Raw genomic sequence first — 21243 nt, 5'->3', positions numbered from 1 at the left:
TCTAGTCTGCTGTTAGGTCTCTGTATAATATTTTTTATTTCAGTCAGTGTATATCTAATTTCTAGTTGGTCCTTTTTCACATCCTCGGGGGTCTCGCTAAATTTATTGGCCTTTTCCAGAAAATTCTTGAAAAACCTTATAACCATGGTTTTGAACTCTATATCCAGTCATTTGCTTTCCTCCATTTCTTTCATTGTTTCTTTGTCTCTGCATTTTCGCTGCTTCCCTGAGTTGGTAGAGTAGCTTTGTGTGGTAGGTGTCCTCTAGGGCACAGTGGCTCAGCCTCCCCAGTTACCTGAGGTGGACACTCTTGGTGCACCCCTTTGTGGGCTGTGTGCACAGTCTTGTTATAGTTAAGTCTTATTGTTGTTGGTATCACTGGGAGGAATTGACCTCCAGGCCAATTGGTTGTGAGGATCAGCTGTGTCTACACAGGGACCACTTCTGTGCTGGAGACACTCTTATGAGACAAGACTTGCAAAATTGCAAAAGCCTCTGTGCTCAGCTTGGATGGGGCAGAGTTTCAGGGCTGAGCAGACAGCCTTGGTTTCCCGTCAGCCCTTCCCTATGAGGCCCCTGGGTCTCAGTGTCCCTCGGTAATCACTGCAAGCACCTCTGAGAGAAAGCTGCCCTCGAGTTTCACCCACTGCTAGACATCCAGTTTCTCCCCGAATGAGTCGGGGTTCCCAGAAACTTGACCAGAACTGGAGTTCAGCACAGTTAGGAGCTTCTATCTCCCTCCCGCTTTAGAAAGCCAGCTGCGCACTCAGCCACCCATGCACACAGCCTCCCGTCCTCTCCGCGTGCGAGTCTCCGTACCTTAGCCTTTTGCAGCTTCTCTGAGTCTCAATGTGCTTTCCTCTTTTTTTCTAGTTGTAGAATTTCCACTCAGCCAGCTTTCCTGTGGTTCTGGATGGTGTCCGTTTTGTCTTTTAGTTGTAGTTTTGATATTGTTGTGCGAGGCAGCAGTTTAGATGTTTACCTATGCCGCCATCTTGGTTTCTCCAAAGGATGAATTTAAATCTCAAATCCTAAATATGCTTATGACTGAAGAGTGCTCCTCCTTCCCTGGGCTGTCCTCAACTGTTAGGATAAGCCAGAGGCACTCAGTTTGTTACTTCCAATCATCTTCTTAGGGGGAGTCCTCAGAACCAACATCCAGGCAAACCCAATAGACAAAGGTTACCTGGTTGTTTCAAAGCCCACCCACCTTTCCCATCCCACCACCAGTTTCAACAACAAAAGGTTAGATTCTTCTTCTTAAAATTTTTTTATTTTTTTATTTCAGAGAGGAAAGGAGAGGGAAAGAGAAAGAGAAACATCAATGATGAGAGAGAATCACTGATTGGCTGCCTCCTGTACACCCCCTACTGGGGATCAAGCCCGCAACCCAGGAATATACCCTTGACCAGAATCAAACCTGGGACCTTTCAGTTCGTAGGCCAACGCTCTATCCACTGAGCCAAATCGGCTAGGGCAGTGGTTGGCAAACTGCAGCTTGCAAGCCACATGCGGCTCTTTGGCCCCTTGAGTGTGGCTCTTCCACAAAATACCACGGCCTGGGCGAGTCTATTTTGAAGAAGTGGCATTAGAAGAAGTTTAAGTTTAAAAAATTTGGCTCTCAAAAGAAATTTCAATCGTTGTACTGTTGATATTTGGCTCTGTTGACTAATTACAGTTGTAATTGTCACTCCTGTGTCTGGCACAGAGGGAGCTCGTTTGCTGACCACTGGGCTAGGGCAAAATGTTAGATTCTTCCCAAAACAGTCCCCACTTATGCTCACAGTGATCTGGCCTATGGCTTTTGTGCACAAAAGGAAAACTTTCATTTCAAGAACTCAAGTTTTCTGCAACCTCCATAAGGGTTATTTGTTAGGTTTAACAAAGGTGTCCAAATATGTAACAGACTAGTGGCCCAGTGCACGAAATTCATGCACATTAAAAGGGGATTAATTAGAGGAAATAATTTAATATTGCTATTTGCCCTTTCTCTATAATAGAAGTGTCAGAGATGAAAGAAAATTAGTAAAATGTATATGAAAACCTTCCTCCTGTCAGAGTCTGGGGCACACCACGGGACCCAGAGTCAAGTCCCCGCCCACCCACATGGGCCTCAAAATCGCGTGAGACCCAGCTGGCCCCCGCCCCCTTTGGGCTAGATCCAGACCTGGCCAGTACCACCCTTGTCAAGCCCCGCTGGGCAGGGGACGTAGCCTCAGGTCTTCTGGCCCAGCACCAGGACGGGGGGGCGTGGCCTGAGGTCCCCCAGCCCAGACCGGGGCAGGGGGCATGCCTTGAGGTCCCCTGTCAAGCCTCACCAGGTGGGGGACATGGCCTGAGATCCCCCGTCAAGCCCCGCTGGGTGGGGGGCATGGCCTGAGGTCCCCCATCAAGCCTCGCCAGGCGGGGGGTATGGCCTGAGTTCCCCTGGCCTGGCGCCAGGGCAGGGGGCGAGGCCTGAGGTCCCCGTTAATCCCCACCGGGCAGGGGGTGTGGTCTGAGGTCCCCCGGCCTGGTGCTAGGGTGGGGGGCATGGCCTGAGTTCCCCTGACCCAGCACTGGGGGTGCACCTTAAAGTCCCCTGTCAAGCCCCACTGGGTGGGGGGCACGGCCTGAGGTCCCCTGTCAGGCCCAGCCAGGCAGGGGGGCACAGCCTCAGGTCCCCTGGCCTGGTGCTGGGGTGGGGGGTGCGGACTGAGGTCCCCTGGCCTGGTGCCCTGTCAAGCCCCACCTGGTGGGGGGCATGGCCTGAGGTCCCCCAACCTGGCACTGGGGTGGGGGGAGCAGCCTGAGGTCTCTTGTCAAGCCCTGCTGGGTGGGGGATTCGGCCTGAGGTCCCCTGTCAAGCCCTACCGGGGTGGGGGAGGGCATAGCCTCAGGTCCCTGCTGATTGCTTGTTAAGGCTCCTTATGGGAACTTGGCCTCAGCTGTGGGTGCAGCCATCTTTGTGATGGAGTGATGGTCAATTAGCATATTCCCTCTTTATTAGATAGGAGGATGTCCTGACCTAGAATTCAGAACAGGTGTTAGTACATAATAAAAGGCTTTGAATTTTCGACTTCAAAGCAGAGGGAATCTTACTTTTTAAATTGGGAAAACTTCCAGAGTGCATGGCTTGAGAGGATTCTTAAGATGAGGAGGATCCACCTGAAACAACCATAGAACTCATACTGGGAAGTAGCATAAATAAGCCTGAGTTCTAGTCCACCCACAAGCCCTTGTACTTGCTCTGTGAGATTGGACAAGTTACTTATCTTCTCTGAATCTATTTTTTCATCTTAAAATAAGATTGATAATAGTATCTACTACTCATAGGGGGATGTAAGGTTAAACAGGTCAACAGGTGAAACCCCCAGGACTGGAAGCAGGCCTCTTTCTTTTTTTTTTTTTTTTTTTTAATATATTTTATTGATTTTTTTACAGAGAGGAAGAGAGAGGGATAGAGAGTTAGAAACATCGATCAGCTGCCTCCTGCACGCCCCCTACTGGGGATGTGCCCGCAACCCAGGTACATGCCCTTGACAGGAATCGAACCTGGGACCCTTCAGTCCGCAGGCCGACGCTCTATCCACTGAGCCAAACCGGTTAGGGCGGAAGCAGGCCTCTTGATGCTAACTCCAGTGCTCTCTCTACTTCATCCAATGCCAGTCGAAGGCTCCTGTACTTTCATGACCTCCTAGCTTCCTTCTAATTAATGTTTCATGGACATTTCACACAATGCAATTAAGCATTATAAACAATTTAGAAAGGTTATATAGAAGATTGAGTGTTAAAATTCACATGTAAGAGTACTCACATCAGTGTGGATTTCCAATCTTTATAAAGATATTTGTTTTTAACTTGGGATTTAAAGTTGACAAAGATCTTAATGAGTAAGCAGGGCAAAGGGAGCTGTCTGTCCATGGCTCGTTAGCTCCTGAAGTTAATGCTTCTCACGGGGACAAGAGTTAGCCAAAGGACAGAGTTCCACGCAAATTGGAAAACGTTCCTCTGGCCCACAGGTCATGGATTACTGCCTGGGCTCTGAGTGGCAAATCTTACGAGATGTTCCCCAGAGCCACCTGCCAGTTAACTGTTCTGTCATTCCACAACATCAACTATTATTGGGTGCTCCCTCTGTGCCAGACACAGGAGTGACTTCATGGCATCCTCACAACTATCTATGAAGAATGTACTGCCATAGTTCACCCAATCTAAGACTGCAGTGATTATAAGACACACCAGTATTTTATGTACAAAAGAAGGGAAATCACTGACAATTACAACTGTAAGATTCCATAGATTATAAGACTTTTTTTTTTTCAGAAATGTTAAGATGAGACAAATTCGCCGAAACTGGTTTGGCTCAGTGGATAGAGCGTCGGCCTGCGGACTGAAGGGTCCCGGGTTCGATTCCGGTCAAGGGCATGTACCTTGGTTGCAGGCACATCCCCAGTGGGGGGTGTGCAGGAGGCAGCTGATCGTTGTTTCTCTCTCATCGATGTTTCTAGCTCTCTATCCCTCTCCCTTCCTCTCTGTAAAAAATCAATAAAATATATTTAAAAAAAAATGAGACAAATTGTACTGTCTTAGCATTGTTGAAATGTAAATACTGTCCCATTTTACAGATAAAGAAACTGATACAGAGAGAGAAAATAATTCGCCCAAGGTTACAGTGCTGGTAAATGGAAGCACAGGGATACAAACCTGGTAAGTCTAATCACCCATCACAAACTCAAACTTCCCCATGGCTACAAGAATTACCCAAAAATGCACCAGGTAGAGAGGCAGGACATGGGGTGCTAATTCTTGCTCTATCATGAGCACAATAACTGCAGCAATTCTCCAAGCATCTCTGAATCTGACCCTTCACACGTCCAAAGACACTGTGCCAGACTATCTTGAATAAACTGTCGTTCTTCTGGGAAAAGAAACATGGCCTAATGGAAAAAGCATGTTTTGGAATCATAAAGTCCCTGACTGAAATTCTTGCTCCACCATCTAGCCAGTTTATCACCCTGGGAAAGTTACTCAACTACTCTGAGCCTCAGTTTCCTCTTCTATAAAATGAGGCTATTTCCCTTAGGGGGCTGTTCGATGGCTGGAGATGAAATATATATATGGGGAAAGTAATACAAGGCAGAGTTGGACTTCAGCAAATGCTCTCTTTTCTAAACTAGCCACCTACGGATTCTCCCTGTGACTTCAGGGAGACCCTCAGAAGAGAATGAGGATCAGATAGAAGACCTTGAAGGATACTCAGGCAAAGAAAATGAACTGGAAGCACCTGGAGGACAGGGACACTATTTGTTTAATGAACTTCCAAACTTTTGAATAAATGAATTGATAGTGAAAAGGGGGGAAGGGGAAGAGAGAAAGATCAGGAACTTAACACAACAGAACTTAACACATACATATAATACATTATATGTATTAATCAATACATATAAGGATGAAGATAGTTTTATACCAAACCTGACAGAAAAACCAGTCTTTAAGATTCAGTTTGATACTAAAAGTGACCTACAGCTAGAAGAATTTCCCTGTTCCTCTGTTTTGTTCTTACGGTAATATTCTATGGCCCAGCCGGTGTGGTTCAATGGTTGAGCATCAACCCATTATGAACCAGGAGATCAGTAAGATTCCCAGTTAGGAAACATGCCTGGGTTGTGGGCTCGATCCCCAGTAGGGGGCATGCAGGAGGCAGCCAATCAATGATCCTCTCTCATCACTGATGTTTCTATCTCTTCCTCTCCCTTCCTTTCTGAAATCAATAAAAATATTTTTAAAGTAATAATAATAATAAGTAATATTCTATGCATTTCTCCCTTTTCTTTCCTCAAGAGCTTCAGAAAATCCTCAGAAAATGAGAGCTTTTGACTTGGAGGGAAGGTAAATCATATGGCATGTAGAAACAAACTCTTAACCTGTGTTTTTTTCTCCATCATACCCACAATGCCTAGCAATTTCTGGCACACACTTGACTCCCAATAAAAATTAGTTGAATATTTTTTACTATAAGCAATTTCTTTTTGACCAAAACTCCAAAACATCCTATATATTTATTCTACCTCCTGCTCTCCTCCAGACACACTCTAAAACATAATCACTAATAAACAAATAATACTCTTGGTGGATGCTATGTTGCCAATCTTCTCACACAATGTCACTCTTCAAACCTCAACAAGGCCTTAGCACACTCTGCCCAACCCAAACTCTTGCACTTTCCCTTCCCTCTCATCTGTCCCAGCCCTTGGATTACTTGTCAGTTGTCTCATTACTACCATCTTCTGATCTGAATCAGTTTGCTAATCTCCTTCCTCTAAGATATGGTACCTTTTCCTGGAGATAAATGTGCAGGCAAGTTGAGTTCCCCCAGACCCCCTCCACACCCCTGCTTCAAGCCTTCACTGCAACTCCCAGAGAGGCCACTGTCCTATTCGGCAAAAATCCCACTGCCTCCATCACGTCAGAGAGCCTACTTGTTTTCCACAGTTTAGACCAACTACCAACTTTTGGAAGAATTTGAAAGAACACTGAAATAGTTTAAGGGCTGGGTAAGAGCAAACAGAAATGGCAGTTTCACACTTCTAATGCTTCCTATGAGATAAGCTTCACTGTGTCCCCAGGCACTGAACCCACACACGTAGACCCACAAACACTCCCTAACCCAAAGCTCAAGGATCATTTGGTCCTCCGTTTTCCCTTACAGGTTTCCATATAAAAGTCACTCACTGTTTACTTCCAGCTTACATCTGGCTCCTGACAGGGGGACTCCTTTAAGTCCTTTGATGAAAATCATCAAAACATGCAAGAGGCTAGTCCCCTTCCATTCTTGTGCGGAGCAGCCATGTGTTGTCAAGACCTGGGACTTCAAACATACATATGGCACCACCTCTGCCTTCAAGGAGCCCACGCTGTTCCTTCAACTCTGAGAATGTCCTCCCTGTACAGTGTCTATAAAACGTAGTGACAAAGTACTTCATAGCTTTGGGGAAAGAGCGAGGGTGTAAACTGACTGCTTTTGCATTTGATGCCCTGTAACCATAACAACCAATGAAGTAACCATCAACCCACTGAGGGGCTAAGTTTTCCAAAAGCCTTTTTTCAAAAAGGGAAACTCCCCTGCACCAACTCCCGCAGCAGCCGCACGTTCTGGGCAGCGTGCGTGGTGCAGCTGAAGTCGGCTGTTCATTCCTTCCCCCGGTCCCACCGTTTCCTCCGTGTGCTCTCCAGCAGCCACAGCCTCCACCGTCACGGGGCAGGACACCTGGCGTTAGGCCTCAGCCCAATGTACTTGTTAACCTTCCGATCCCTGGCTTTCGGCACGCCGCCGTCTCAGGTCTAAGGCATGCAAACCAGCCCACGGCCACCCGCGATTTCCAGGAGTTGGAGGAAAACAACCCAAGGCGCCGACAGCCACTGACAGATCCGCGTAAAAGTAACTGCGGTTCTCGACTTCCCAGCCTTTCGCGACGACGTGGGCAAGGGGGCGGCAGGAACCCGGGACCCCATTCATAAATTTACAAGCTGTTTCCCTTGTTGAGATGCGGACGGGTCTCCTGGGCCCCGGCCGAGCCGAGCAGGGGGCCCGCGGACTGCAGGCTAAGAGGACTGGACGGCGAACACGTCTGGCCGCCGTCAGCCCAAACCGCCCCACACCGCCCCACAGGAAGGAAGGGTTCTCCCGGGGGGCGTCGCGAGTGGGCGTCCGCGGCCAACCCCGGGCTGTGACAGCAGGGCGGGGCCCTGGGGGGCTCGACCCCTGCGCCCCGCCGCGCCAACGGCCGCTGGCCCCTGAGGCACCCTGGACCCCCGTGGGGTGGGACCGCTCCCCCACGCCGGCCTTCTCCCCGGGCACTCCCTCCACAGCCCCTCCGGCCCCGAACGCGCTCACCCCGGATCCGCTGGCTGCCTCATTGTACTCCGCCGGCGTCCGTACTATGCGGCCGCCTTGGCTCCGGCTTCGGCTCAGCCTCCGGCTGCCGTACAGCCGCCAGCCCTACCCCGGGAACCGGCCGCCCCGCCCCGCCGGCGGACCCGCCCCGCGCCCGCGGCAGCCGCCACCAACCAGAGAGCGGTGGGGGTGGAGCAGCCCGCGCGCCAGGCCCAGCCAATCCAGCCCCTACTTGAGCGCCGAGGAGCGGCGGGGGAAATGGGCGGGCGATTGGTCAGGTCTGTTAAAGGCACCGCCGCCCCCATAGCTGGAGGAGACGGAAGACTGCAGTTATCCGGAGGAATCCGGGATGGGAAGAATAAGAGCTTCTCTCCCAGCCTGGCTGCAGCGCTTTCCCCAGCTCTTTGCACTTACTAATTTCCTCGTCCTGCAGCCTAGCAACAAGTGGAGACAGAACCAGGTCCTGCCAGAGAAAGAAACTGAGGCGCCGAGAACCAGACGTCTGCCGCTGGGCAAATTCACTCAAATTTGGTTTTAGAGTGCCGCCAGACACTTCTGTCCCCGTCCAGTCCCAGACATTGGCTTTCACTTCTGTCCCCGTCCAGTCCCAGACATTGGCTTTAAAAGGAACATTCTCAGCCTCACTCTGGAGGATTTTAACAAGCAGATTCCTAGGTCCGGCCCCAGAGCCTCTAATTTTCTGTGTGTGGAATGGGATTGGGGAAAACGTGCGTTTGTCAACACCCCTTCCCCGAGATGATCCTGATGTACATGGTACAAGAGCCACAATGAGGTACATATTTCAAGTCCATCATAGTAATGAAATTCAAAATCAACCACCAAAAATAAAGCTAAACTTTTTATTCTCAACATGACTCATGGTTGAGAGACTTGCTGGTTGGGCTGGAGGTCACCTACTGAGAAACTCCGGACAGTTCCTGAGTGGGTCATGCTAAGAACTGAATTGAAGGGCTAGGATGAGGCAACAAGCCAGTCTTGTCCTCTCACTCGTGAAACAGTGCTTAAATATCTTAATGGCAAACACACCCTTCCTCATTGCCACCACCAGGCCCAGTCATAATCGCAGGAGGCTGTCTTGCCCTTCTAGAGCTTCCTTCCAATGCCATCAAGCTCTGCTCACCCTGCCAGCCACATTCCTCTCACCATCCTGCCGTTCCAAACACACATCTGGCCCGGAAGTCACTGACCTCACCTTCAGAGTCAACCCCTTCTATGAGGAATGAATGGCTCCACACAACAGCCCATATTTTGCTGTGATATCTGATGGGTGCTGTGTTTGCCAGGGACAGCTCCACACACATTGATCAGCCTTGTCAAGACATTGTGTGGGGTCACCCTTTGCCAACTCTTGGCCTTCCAAAAGGAAGAGGAACTCTTGTCCCAGCAGGAGAGGGCTCCAGTTGTGGCTATCTGGAAATGTGCATCAAGGGCAGTTATCATTGGAGAAAGAGCCCAAAACTCTGCTCAACTGCAAATTAAAAATCTTACCGCAGGAGGAGCGGTGGGCATGGGCCCTGAGGCTGCACCACTGCAAGAGTCCTTGGAAGCTGGCAGTGTGCACCTCAGAGTGCCCGCCCACCTCCTTGCCTCTGCCAAGCCCTACATGATTAGGAATTCATAGACTATGAACCTCACCTCAAACTAGAGGCCAGTAGGATCCAACAGTGAACACTTAGAAAGAGCCCTTCTTTTTGAAAAGTGAGAAATTTGAATGCTTTGAACAATAAATGAACATAGAACATAATGATATTAATGTTGCCTGCCTATTAAGAGGTTGCTATGCACCAGATGCTTTGTCAAGGCCTTTGTACACATTAATTCATTGAAGCCTTAGAATAACCCTGTGTGGCAGATATGAGTGTTATTTTCTCCACTTTACAGATGCAGAAACCGAAGCTCAGAGAGGATAGTGATGTGTCCAAGATCACAGATTAGCTAAAGAGCCAGCATGCATGACCTCAAGGACCAGGCTTCTCCTAACTGCTCTTCTCCAGTGCCATTCACAATGCCCTTTCTTGCTGTCAGAAAGAGGACGAAAACGTCAAAGGGCAAAAGAAGCAAATATCACTAATTTCCATCAAAAGACAGTGTAATACAGGAGCACTGCCTTGAAGTGTTTAGTTCCATTGCTATAACTTACTATCTGTTTCACCTTGACCAAGTTATATAATTAAATCTCTTTGAGCCCAGATTGCTCATCTATAAAATGGGATAATAACAATTTTGCCTCCTTGGGCTGGCATGAAAATCAAATCAAATAAAGAAAATACATATAAATATATATGTGCTTTGAACTTACAAATGAAAAGAGTGACTTTAGAGCTTGGCCTCTGTGACTCATTATAGTGACCCATGGCAAAGGTTAGGGATTGTGATGCTGGATTCAGATATTGAGCAAGATTTCTTACATTGTCCTCCAAATAGCTGCTCTATATTTACAGTATGTATAAAGTGAACTAAATTTTCCCACCTATAGTAGAGGTAGAAGTCATAGAAATTCAAGCCCAAATTATTACTCTGGCATTTGCCCCACCCTTTCCCCCAGCCATCACCCCAATCTCTCTCACAACCCAGGCTTCAGCTTAAGCCTACATAGGTTCTGGTATACTTGAATTATTCCCAATAATGATATTTCAAGATAATTCCTATTTTCTCATGAAACTCTAACCAAAAATTACTCTAAGATTTTTAATTCAATTTTAAAAAAATATTTTTTTATTGATTTCACAGAGAAAGATAGAAACATCAATGATGAGAGAGAATCATTGATCGGCTGCCTCCTGCATGCCCCACACTGGGGATTGAGCCTGCAACCTGGGCATATGCCCTGACCGGGGATCGAACCATGACCTGGTTCATAGGTCGATGCTCAGCCACTAAGACGTGCCGGCCAGGCCTTAATTCAATTTTTTGACACTGCTTTGCACTTTTGGAGGGAGAAATGGTTATAAAATATGCAAAAACAACAACAAAAAGTGGATCCTCCTGTACATCTAAAAATAATGTTAGGAATCCATTGTGCCACAAGGTGCACAATTAATGAACAGTCACTGAGAGATCAGTAAGCACCAGGCGCTGTGGTAAGCACTGGGGATGGAGATGACGGTACTTGTAAAAAAAAAAAAAAGTGTAAACATGGTGAACTGGTGGCATTAGATCTAGTAGAGAAAGACCAACAAGTTGATAGACCAGTATTAACTATACAGGCTTCCACAAAAGTAAGCCCAGGAGCTATGGGGCACAGAACAGGCACGTATAGCCCCTGAAGAACCCCCAATAATATTTTAGAGGTGGCCGGATGAAGGCTATTAAGAAGAAGAAACCCGCCCTAACCGGTTTGGCTCAGTGGATAGAGCATCGGCCTGCAGACTGAAAGGTCCCAGGTTCGATTCCGGTCAAGGGCATGTACCTTGGTTGCGGGCACATCCCCAGTAGGAGGTGTGCAAGAGGAAGCTGATAGATGTTTCTCTCTCATTGATGTTTCTAATTCTTTCTCCCTCTCCCTTCCTCTCTAAAAAATCAATAAAATACATTTTTTTAAAAAAGAAGAAGAAGAAGAAGAAACCAGAAAGGTGGTAAAAACCCAAGTAAGAGTGTTGTCACTGAAGGAGAAGAGATTGGAGAAGGAAGGACTGGTCAACAGCAACATGTGCCTCAGAAGGATCAAATTAAAAGAGCGCTGAACATTACACCTTGGGACTGGGAAATGAGAGGTTATTGGGGTCCTGGACTAACCTAGTGTAGGTAGGGCTGGCAATGCAGAGGCTCCCTAGAGCTGGGCTGAGGAGAGGAGCCAAGATAAGAAAATAAAGAGCCTGGAGGGGAGAAAATAGGAGACAGGGGCCCAGGAGGCCCAGGGGGACAGGGGAGTTGCCAGGGGCAGGAAGAGGGTCTGCTCTTACTCCATGAAGAGGTGGATGCAGATAAGAATGGGTGTGGGTGCAGATTCATTCATAGGTCAAGGCCAGGAAGTTGAGGAAACCCCAGGAAGTTGAGGAAATAGAAGTTGGCTTCTATTTTTTAGCTCTAAAATGAGAAGCAAAGTCATCTCTTGAGAGTGGGTGAGAGGTGATAACAGCAGCTTTGAGGGAAACTGAAGAACTGGAAAAGCCATTGAGAGAAAAGAAAGAGGGAGCTGCCAGATTGAGAGGGAGAATTCTGGGCAGCCCTGAGGGCCCCAGGACCACAGAGTTGGATAGCTGGTTATCCAGGGCTCAGCCGCTGGGCCCAGGTTGGGAGAATCCAGACTCAGGATTCTTTAATCTTGCAAAAGTGTTTTATGTACCCGGATATGCAATAGCTAGAAGTCAGTGGCAAGTGTCAACTCTGGACCAGGTTGTTAAACAGAATTGTAAATGGAGACGGTGGAATTGCTAGCCTTTGCCATTTCCAGATGGCTTCTGTACACAGCACCCGTGTGGTTCAGAAGACAACGATGCTCTATATTTGGGTGGAACTTTAGACAAAGAAAATGTTTGAATTTGATTTGGCCAGAATTCCCCAGAAAGCAGAACTTTAGACAAAAGCTCACCTTCCAATATGTTATGGGGGAGCATGAGCCCAGGGAGCATATCTGAGGCTCGGGGCCAAAGCAAGGATGGGATGGGGGCCCAGGTGTTTGATAATGTGTTATTGGGGTGGTCATATTCTGGGCCACTTGATTCAGAGGAACTGAGCAGCCCTGTGCAAAACATCTCAGGACCCACATCTGTGATGGGGGCGGGGGTAAGGGGAAGACACCAGTGGTTTCTGCCTCCATTGGTGAAAGGCTCGGCACAGGGGCCTGAGCCCTGCTTCTGGGATTCATCTGACACCCAGTGCGTGTCAATGAGGTGCCCTGGGCGGGGGCTGAGGGGTACTAGCTTCCAGCCCGAGGCAGACAATGTCAGAGTGTACCTGGAAGCTGGAAGGAGCAGTCACAGAGCTGGCCGCTACAGCAGTGGCTGAGAGGTCTCAAGTGCTACCTAAGGGGTGTCTGATACAAAGTCCATTTTCAAAAAGAGGAACCTTACACCGTCCTCTCAAAACTGCTATCTTAAATTAGGATGGAGGAATATAAGATTTCAAATATCTTTTTTTAAATTATTATTGATTTTTAGAGATAGGGGGGACGGGGGAGGGGAAGAGAGAGAGCAAGAGAGAGAGAAACATCAATTTGTTGTTCCCCTTACTTATTGGTTGATTCTTATATGTGCCCTGACCAGGGATCGAACCCACAAACTTGGCCTATCAAGACTATGCTCTAACCCACTGAATTACCTGGCCAGGGCTCAAATGTGCCTTAATGTTATTACAGTGTTCTTTTTAGGGAAGCAGCACTAGGTTAGGGGTCATTTGGACCTGGGTCATTGCTGAGCCATGTGATCTTGGAAATGATACTGAACCTCCTTGAGCCCCTGTTTCCTCATCAGTGTATTAGAGATCTTTACACCATATGTTATCGTAGAGTTGAAGTGTATGTATAAACACTTCATATAGCATCTTTAATAATAGGTGCCCAATTAATGGAAGCTGTTGTTTTTTACTTCAGGGGAAAACTATTGCCCACAGAGTAATAACAGTGGAGTGACATGCTTACACTTCAAAACAGAAGTGAAAGAAGTTATCATATGTCTGCAGAAAACCAAAAAAAGACTTCTAATATTTCAAATAACCTAACAGCTTTTATCTATACATCTTAGAGTTTCTGGGAAAGCATCAATTTCAAATAGTCTCTCTTGTCCCAGTCCATACACTCATTTGAGAGGCAGTCACCTTGATCAGGGGCCAGAAATCAGCATTATAGGTATATCCCATCAAGAAGGGGAAACTTTAGCTCTCTAGTTTCCTTTGCTCTGCCTACTCCTGGAGTGTGGGAAACACAGGTCTTCTTTCCCAGGAGGTTCTTCTTCCCAACCTCAGCTGGGGGGGGGGGGGCGGGGGTGAAGGGGGACAGCGTCGTGTGCACAAGTGAGCGACTTTCAGAAGAACCAGAAACTTGAAGCACAGCAGAGGAGGAACCAAAATCTGCAGGTGGAGGGCTTCTCCCCCTCTACCCCTCTGCACCCCCAGCACCCCTCTCTCCTGCTTGGCCTGTATGATCCACCAGAGAACCAAATGGTTTGAGTTGTTCTATTATGAAAGTGATAGAAGCTCAATTTAGAGTATTAAAAACACACACACAGAAACCTAGAGGAAGGAAGATAAGAACTCACTCGTTTTCTTGCCATCTATTAACAACTGTCAACATTTTGTTTATATTTCCTTCTGTCTTTTAAAAAGGCATTTGTTTTACATGGCTATTTTACACTCGCTACAATTTTGTACTCCCTATTGAAAATTTAACATTGTGACACAATGAGCAGCAGTACTGTATAGGTTAAGGAAAAGAAGGACTTAGAGTCAGGAGGGTCTGAGTATTGATCTGAGCTCTGCCACTCACTATATGGTTTGGGGCATATTATTTCTCTTTTCTGAGTCTCAGGGTTTTCATCTGTGTAATGAAGATAACAGACACATCCATTCTCTGTCACTACTTTTCTGTGTGGCCCTCTATCTAGACTATAAGCTCTGTGAGCACCAAGTCCCTTCTGATTAGTCCTCTGCTAAATCCCTGGAAGCTCTGGTGGATTAAAGATGGCCACAAAGTCCTGGCCATTCCTCTCATCCAGAGGTAGAGTTTATTTCTCCACCCTTGGAATTTGGGGCTGGCCTTGCATGGTAGCCAGCCTCCAAGATGGCCCCAGTGTCCTCACTTCCTGTTCCTTCATGCCCTGTCATAGTCTCCTTCACTGTGAATCAAGGCTAGTCTGTGTGAGAAAAGAGTGTGGTGGAAGTGACAAAGTCTGACTTCTGGGGTCAGTGCACAAAGGGCGCTGAGGCTTCTGGATCATTCACTCTGGGGGAAGGCAGCCACCCTGCCATGAGGACATTTAAGCAGCCTGTGGAGAGGCCCATGTACAGAAAAACATGAGTCTTCTCACCAAAGCAAGCACCAATCTGCCAACTATATGAGTGAGCCATCTGGGAAATGGATCCCCCAGTCCCAATCAGGCCTCAGATGAGCACAGCTCTGGCTGACATTTTGACTGCATCTCATGAGCTATCCCAGGACGGAAGCACCCAGCAAAACTGCTCCATAATTCCTGACTAATCCATAGAAATTGAGAGATAAATATTTATCATTGTTTTAAACCACTAAGTTTGGGGATTATTTGTTATGCAGCAGTAGGTAACTAATACACTCTATGACTGGCTTTGACCAATAAAATGCAACAGAAGTGGCATTCTGGGACTTCTGAGCCCAGACCTTTGGAGGACTGATAGTTTCTACTTCCTGGCTCTTGGAAATCAGTTACCAGGCTTTGAGAAGCCATTAGATGAGAACTGAGGCATGCCAGGTGAAATTTCCAGCTAACGGTCAGCACCAACTGCCAGCTCATGAGCGAGCATCTTGGAGGTTCCAGATGATCACAGTCCCAAGCCCCAGTCATCACCCTATGGAACAAAAGAACCACAAAGCTGAGCTCAGTCAACCCACAGACGTGAACAATAGTAAAATAACTGTTGCCTGGCTAGTGTGGCTCAGTGGTTGAGCATTGACCTATGAACTAGGAGGTAACAGTTTGATTCCCAGTCAGGGCATATGCCCAGGTTGTGGGCTCAATCTACAGTGTGGGGTGTGCAGCAGGCAGCCAATCAATGATTCTCTCTCATCATTGATGTTTCCATCTTTCTCTCCTTCACCCTTCCTCTCTGAAGTCAATAAAAATGTATTTTAAAAAATAAAATAACTGTTGTTCTAAGCCTCCGAGTTTGGGGCCGATGTGCTGTGCAGCAATATTTAACCAAAACACTGGCCAAACACCTGGCACATAGCTGGCTTTTTTAAAAAGTCTGGTGAATTAGTGGATGACCTCTGTTGGACTTCAGTTTCCTCTTCTATGAAACCACAGAGGATGGGCCATTCCATACTTACATCCTGCGAACCTCCATCTCTATTGTTTAATGGCTGCTTACCTGGATGCCTGCTACAGAGCCTCACTTGACTCTTATAGGAAGACAATGCCTGCGGTAATCTCTGTTCCTCACCCCGTGCCAGTTCCTTCTTCTTTCTCTCTGTGGCATGCACACACTCCAGGTACCTGGTCCCCATGAAGCTCTGGTGATTTTGAACTTGGGGCTGTGTAACTTGGTAAGAGGAGAGCAGCAGGGGCCCTCGGTCTCTTAGGCAGCACCTGCTCAGTTTAGCCAGAGGATATTGGAAACAGTCCCACAGGTCCTTGGGACACACAGGCAAAGAGCAGAACAAACGCAGACTACATATCCCATCTACCTTCCTCGAGGCCAAGTCCCATAGTTGTCTTTTGGCTAGAAAATGGCTGGCCTCTTTCACAGTATCCAGGGCCCCAGCCAAGGTTCCTCAAGTAGAGACAGTCTCTGCCTCTTAGGGCTGATACTCAGCCTCTGGTTTATAGATTCCCTTTAACGCCATGATTTTATTAGCGTGGCCATTTGGGGTGGTAGATCTCTATCACTCCCATAAAATTTTTTTTCAAAGGGCTGTAGAAGTCAAGTAGCTGGCCTGAGGTCACAAAGCAAACTCCCCTTCCTGGTGGAATTAGAATTGCTTCCTTCCCATTTTCCAATCACCCGCCCACACCCTCCTACATCCACCTGTCACTCATGTTACTCTGAGAAACCACGGCGTGACCCATTAAGTGATTATTCAGAAGAGCTATTGGCCCTTCCTGACTATTAGTCATCCCCAAATCATTGTCATCATTGCTGTAATTAGTAAGGTCTCTCTCTCATTAAGAAAGTTTCTGAGTTTCTGGAAGCTGGAGGGGCGGGGGAGCCATGATGTTCTTTATTTATGCAGCCAGAAGATACGGATTGAAAACCTACTGTCTTCTAGGTGCTCTGTAAGGTGCTAGAGACACAGCAGTGAGCGAAACCCAGGTCCTGCCTACAAGGAGCTTGTGGTCTAGTGCGGGAGCCTTTCCTCCTCTTTGTGCAAGTTAGGGTGGTGAACATCGCATACTTGGGCTCAGCTCACGGTATGGTTTTCACACATTTCAGAGCAGAGGAGAAAACACAGTGCCTCCCTTTATGCCCCTTTACCCAACTGCCTGTGGTCTCTCATGGATGCCTGACAATCATCTCATGTCCAAATTCTTCTAATAGAGCTCATGGTCTCTGCCCGCCCCCATCATAGTCAGTGGAACCACTGCCCACTCATTTAGCAATGAGTTATTCTTGATTTCATCCTCTCCTGGTCACATCTGATCCACGAGCAAGTCCTGGTTTGGGCGCATCCAAACTCTAACTCTGATCTGTCTGCTTCTCTCCATTTCTACAGCCACCATCAGCTTTCATCTGGATTCTCTGCTTTTAATTTCACTCAGCGCTTCCACTTTAAATTGATAATCACGGACCTCAAATGAGCATTCAATACTGGCCAACAAGCTTGTATTTTCTGAGCAAATTCACTTTCCTACTCTCTGAGACAACTGATTGCCCTCTCTTCAGATACCCAACACCTCCCTGCCCCCTCAGCTGCTGACATCATCTCATCCTTCCCTGGAAATACAGGCCCAGCCAGACAGAACTCCCCCATCTTCTGAGCACCAAGTCTTCCTGTGGCATTTGTATGCATGCCCTCTGTTTTCTGCCCTTGGGCCTATTAAAGGCCTAACTTCTCTGGCTTTCTAGGAATCCATGGCTGTCATTATCTCCTTTCTTTCTCCCACATAATTGATTTCTTCCCATCAACACACAAACATGTTCTAGTATCTCTCTTCTGCAAACCCCCTACCTCTGGTCCAAGACTCTCCACTGCTGAACACTCTCTGCTGTCTTTTCTCACAATAATTTCTTCCCTTTCTGATTATCCTCTTTAACATGCTCCAAAGTGGCTCCTGCCACCTTGTTTTTCTGCACGTGGGCCTCTCCACTGCTCCCCTGAGCCAGCTCTTGTCATGTCATTGATGACCTCCACTCTGCCGAATCCAGAGCTCACTTCTCTGTCTTACTTGACCCCGTCTCAGCCTTTTTCAGAACATCTGTTGGCTGCCTCTCAATGCATCCAAACCTTGTTCCCTTCATCTGGTCTCTCAGATTCCCTCCAAGTCATAGCAAGCTCTGCCACCCGGATCACACGTTGCTGGTGGCCTGTTTCTTGCCCAGATGATTGGCCTTCAGTAGAGACCTCAATCTATTCATTGGTGCCAGGAAGTGTAAGAGTGGGGTGTCAGCGAGGGCAGGCCCTGGGGTGTCTGCTACAACCACCAAACAATGTCCCCACGAGCCTTTTCTCTTCATCGTTAACACAGGGTTGGAAAAGGAAAACTTCGCACGCTGATATGGGAGAATGATAGGATTGCTGGTGTTTCTTTTTCTCTCTCTCAGTTTCTACTAATGCCTTTCTAATGGTGTTTGGGCAACAGAGAAAATTCGGGTGCCAAAAAATAAAATGCCTGATAAGAAGAATTGGCCTTGGCCTGCAAGGATCTGGGCTGTGGGTGGGATGCCAGGCAGGAGGTGCTTACTGTGGGCAGCAATCCATGGATGTGAAAGTTGGGACCTGGCTGGCATCACTCAAGGCTCCCATGCAGCTGTGATTGTATCTCAGTGACCTTTCCAAGAGCTTGGCTATAGAGCTCATGCATTTGCTGCAATTCTGGTTAATGTTTATGCTGACAGAGTGCCCAGGGAACGACTTGAAACCTCCTTGCCTATTCTTCCCTTTTACATGTCAATCGATATCCAATCCCAATCTTTTCCATCAATATCCACCCCGTTCTCAAACCTCTTCACCTTTACCAAACTCTTTCTCCAGTAAAGATGAAATTGAGCTTGTCACCTGGTAAGTCATTCCCTTTGGCCCTGGGTCGTGATGCAAAGTGGCCTGGGTCCCTCTGGTCTTGTATATCTTTTTGTCACACTTCTCCAAAGAGTGATGCAAGTAATTACTAGCATTTCTGTCCTTGAGCTCCAGGAGAGCAGGGATTGGATTTATCTCTTCCCTCTTCTGCAAGACCAGCCCATCCGAGGCCCTCAGCTCTCCTCTTCACCTTGGCCCTTATGGACACATGTTCTATCCAGCTAGAGTTTGGAGAAGTCCTGTCTGGCTAGAGGAAAGACAGAAAAAAAAAATTCCTGCAAGCTGAGTTGAGATATTTTCAGGCTAGAAGCTCCTGGATTGAGCCAGAGTGCTTGCTCTCACTCCACCGTGGTGGGACAGACATCATTTCTTTCTAGGCCTCAGAAGCTTCAAACTGACAAGATTCATCAAAGGAACTGAACAGCACCATGAGAAAAAAAGAGTCTGAATCCTAAGGATGGAGTCTCCAAGGCCTGGGACAAAGCACAAAATCTGTTCCAGATGTGGTCGGAGGAGGACAGTGGCTCCAGTGACTTTATATCCAACATCCACTGAATGCAGTGTAACCCCACAGTAGCAGTATTTGTTTAAGAGAGTGAACCCTGCCTTAAAAGATCTTATTTCCTAAATCACATGGAATATATAAGGATTGGTAGAAACTCCTGTTTCTGTGGCCAAGCCAGGGATAAAAGAGAGGCAGCGTGTGCTAAGTTTTGCTTTCCCTTGACTCTTGAACACTATAAAACCAAGACCTGGGGGTGGGTGGGTACTATGTGGTCTGCAGTCTTTTATAAGCCTCCTCTTTTGGATTTGTCCCACTGGGGACCAGCTGCACAGATGCAGCGTGACAGGCTCAAGTCTGGCTGCTGACGCTGGCAGCATTGGCCAGGTGAGGGCTGTGTGTTCTGCGAAAAGAACGCAGGAGGGTGGATAGAAGGTACCAGCCCACCGGAGGACAGAATGGAGGGTGGGAAGAGGGAGGAGGGAGGAAGGGGAGTAAAACCACAGAGAGGTGTGCATAAAGTGACAAGAAGTGCTGTGACCTCTCCCAGGGCACAGCCGCCAATGCTCAATGCTCACTCGTATCCATAAAACACAAAACATTTTGCTTTTAAACTTTAAAGCGATAGGTAAGTTTCCTCACTCACCAGTTCTGGACAGTTCCAGAAATTTAACCAAGCCTGTACCAAACAATGACTGGGAAGTGTATGCATGAAATTGTCATCAGAGCATTGATTATAATTCAGAAGAGGATTCTAAGAAGTCTAAAGGAATGAGGATCACATCTTTAAGACTCTTTCCAGTTCTGTAATCCTACTTAAAAAAAATTAAAGTTTTAGTAAAACAAAATCAACTCATAGTTTATGGTTTTAGGGAGACCTTAATTCTTGTTTGATGGCAAGAGGGAGTTGAGCAAAACTGTTCTAAAAACTACCATTTTTTCCTGCCTTTTTGTACTAATTAGGCAGAATAGGAATTATGGGGCTGGCCTCTCTTGTAGATTATATTTTCTATTTCTATATTTTATATTAGCTATTTTTAAAACATATACAAAAACAGAGAGAATAATCAACATATGTATACCCATAACCTAGCTTTATCAATGATCAATGAATGCCTAATTTTTTTTTTTTTTTACCAATCTTCTATTTCTCCTTCGACTGGATTATTTTAAATAATAATTATAAATATTATTTCACTTGTAAATACTTCACTCTGTATCTCTAGAAAGGGCTCTTTAAAAAGATATAACCACAATACCATTAGCACGCCTAGAAAATGAACAATAACTCCTTAATACCATAAAATATCCAGCCAGGGTTCATTTTCCTGAACATTTTCTTTCATATCTGGTGCTGTGTATTTATCGAGAGCCTTAAAAATGCTTAGACTTGATATACTTTGCTTCTAGAAATATTTTCTGAATCCAGAAGAAGCTTTCTGCATAAAGACATTTTCTGCAGCTTATTTGTAACCATGAAATTAGGCAACAAATTAAATGACACACGAGGTGAAAAGTTAAGTGCGTTATGGTAAAACCCAACAAAATAGCACTATGATTAGGGAAAGGCAGTGATGTGAGCGGCCTCCCTTTACCATTCTCCATTAAGACTTTCTGAAGCACCACTTTACTCACAGATAAAATATGAGTAATAATTGTACCCACCTAATGAGGTAGGCACGACCATTATGAGGACTGAGTAAAGATGCACTTAAAACACTCAGCAAAGTGCTTGCCTGGCTCCAAATGAGCCCTTGCTATATGGTCACTGTACAATGTGCAGCAATAAATGTATTTATGAAGAACTTGTAGTAAAATAAAAAATTATTATGCTATCAAGTTTAAACGTTATTAAACATTATACTGCCCTAGCCGGTTTGGCTCAATGGATAGAGCGTGGGCCTGCGGACTGAAGGGTCCTGGGTTCGATTCTGATTAAGGGCACATGCCCGGGTTGCGAGCTCAATCCCCAGTGGGGGG

At 46.8% G+C, this 21243-nt stretch overlaps 1 protein-coding gene across 2 annotated transcripts in view; it reads right to left on the bottom strand.

The window, feature by feature from the left end:
- TEX2 (testis expressed 2) overlaps positions 1–8015 on the bottom strand; it is a 101164-nt gene extending 93149 nt beyond the window's left edge. For both annotated transcript variants that reach the window (XM_080682315.1, XM_080682316.1), the window contains exon 1: positions 7877–8015. The gene's annotated coding sequence lies outside the window, so the exon portion shown is untranslated. The remainder of the gene's footprint in view (positions 1–7876) is intronic.
- Positions 8016–21243: the final 13228 nt, after the last annotated feature.

Source organism: Plecotus auritus, assembly GCF_963455305.1.
Source record: "Plecotus auritus genome assembly, chromosome: 7".
NCBI lineage: Eukaryota > Metazoa > Chordata > Mammalia > Chiroptera > Vespertilionidae > Plecotus > Plecotus auritus.
Note: the sequence above shows the minus strand (reverse complement) of the source record. Positions and strands in the feature narration are given on the sequence as shown.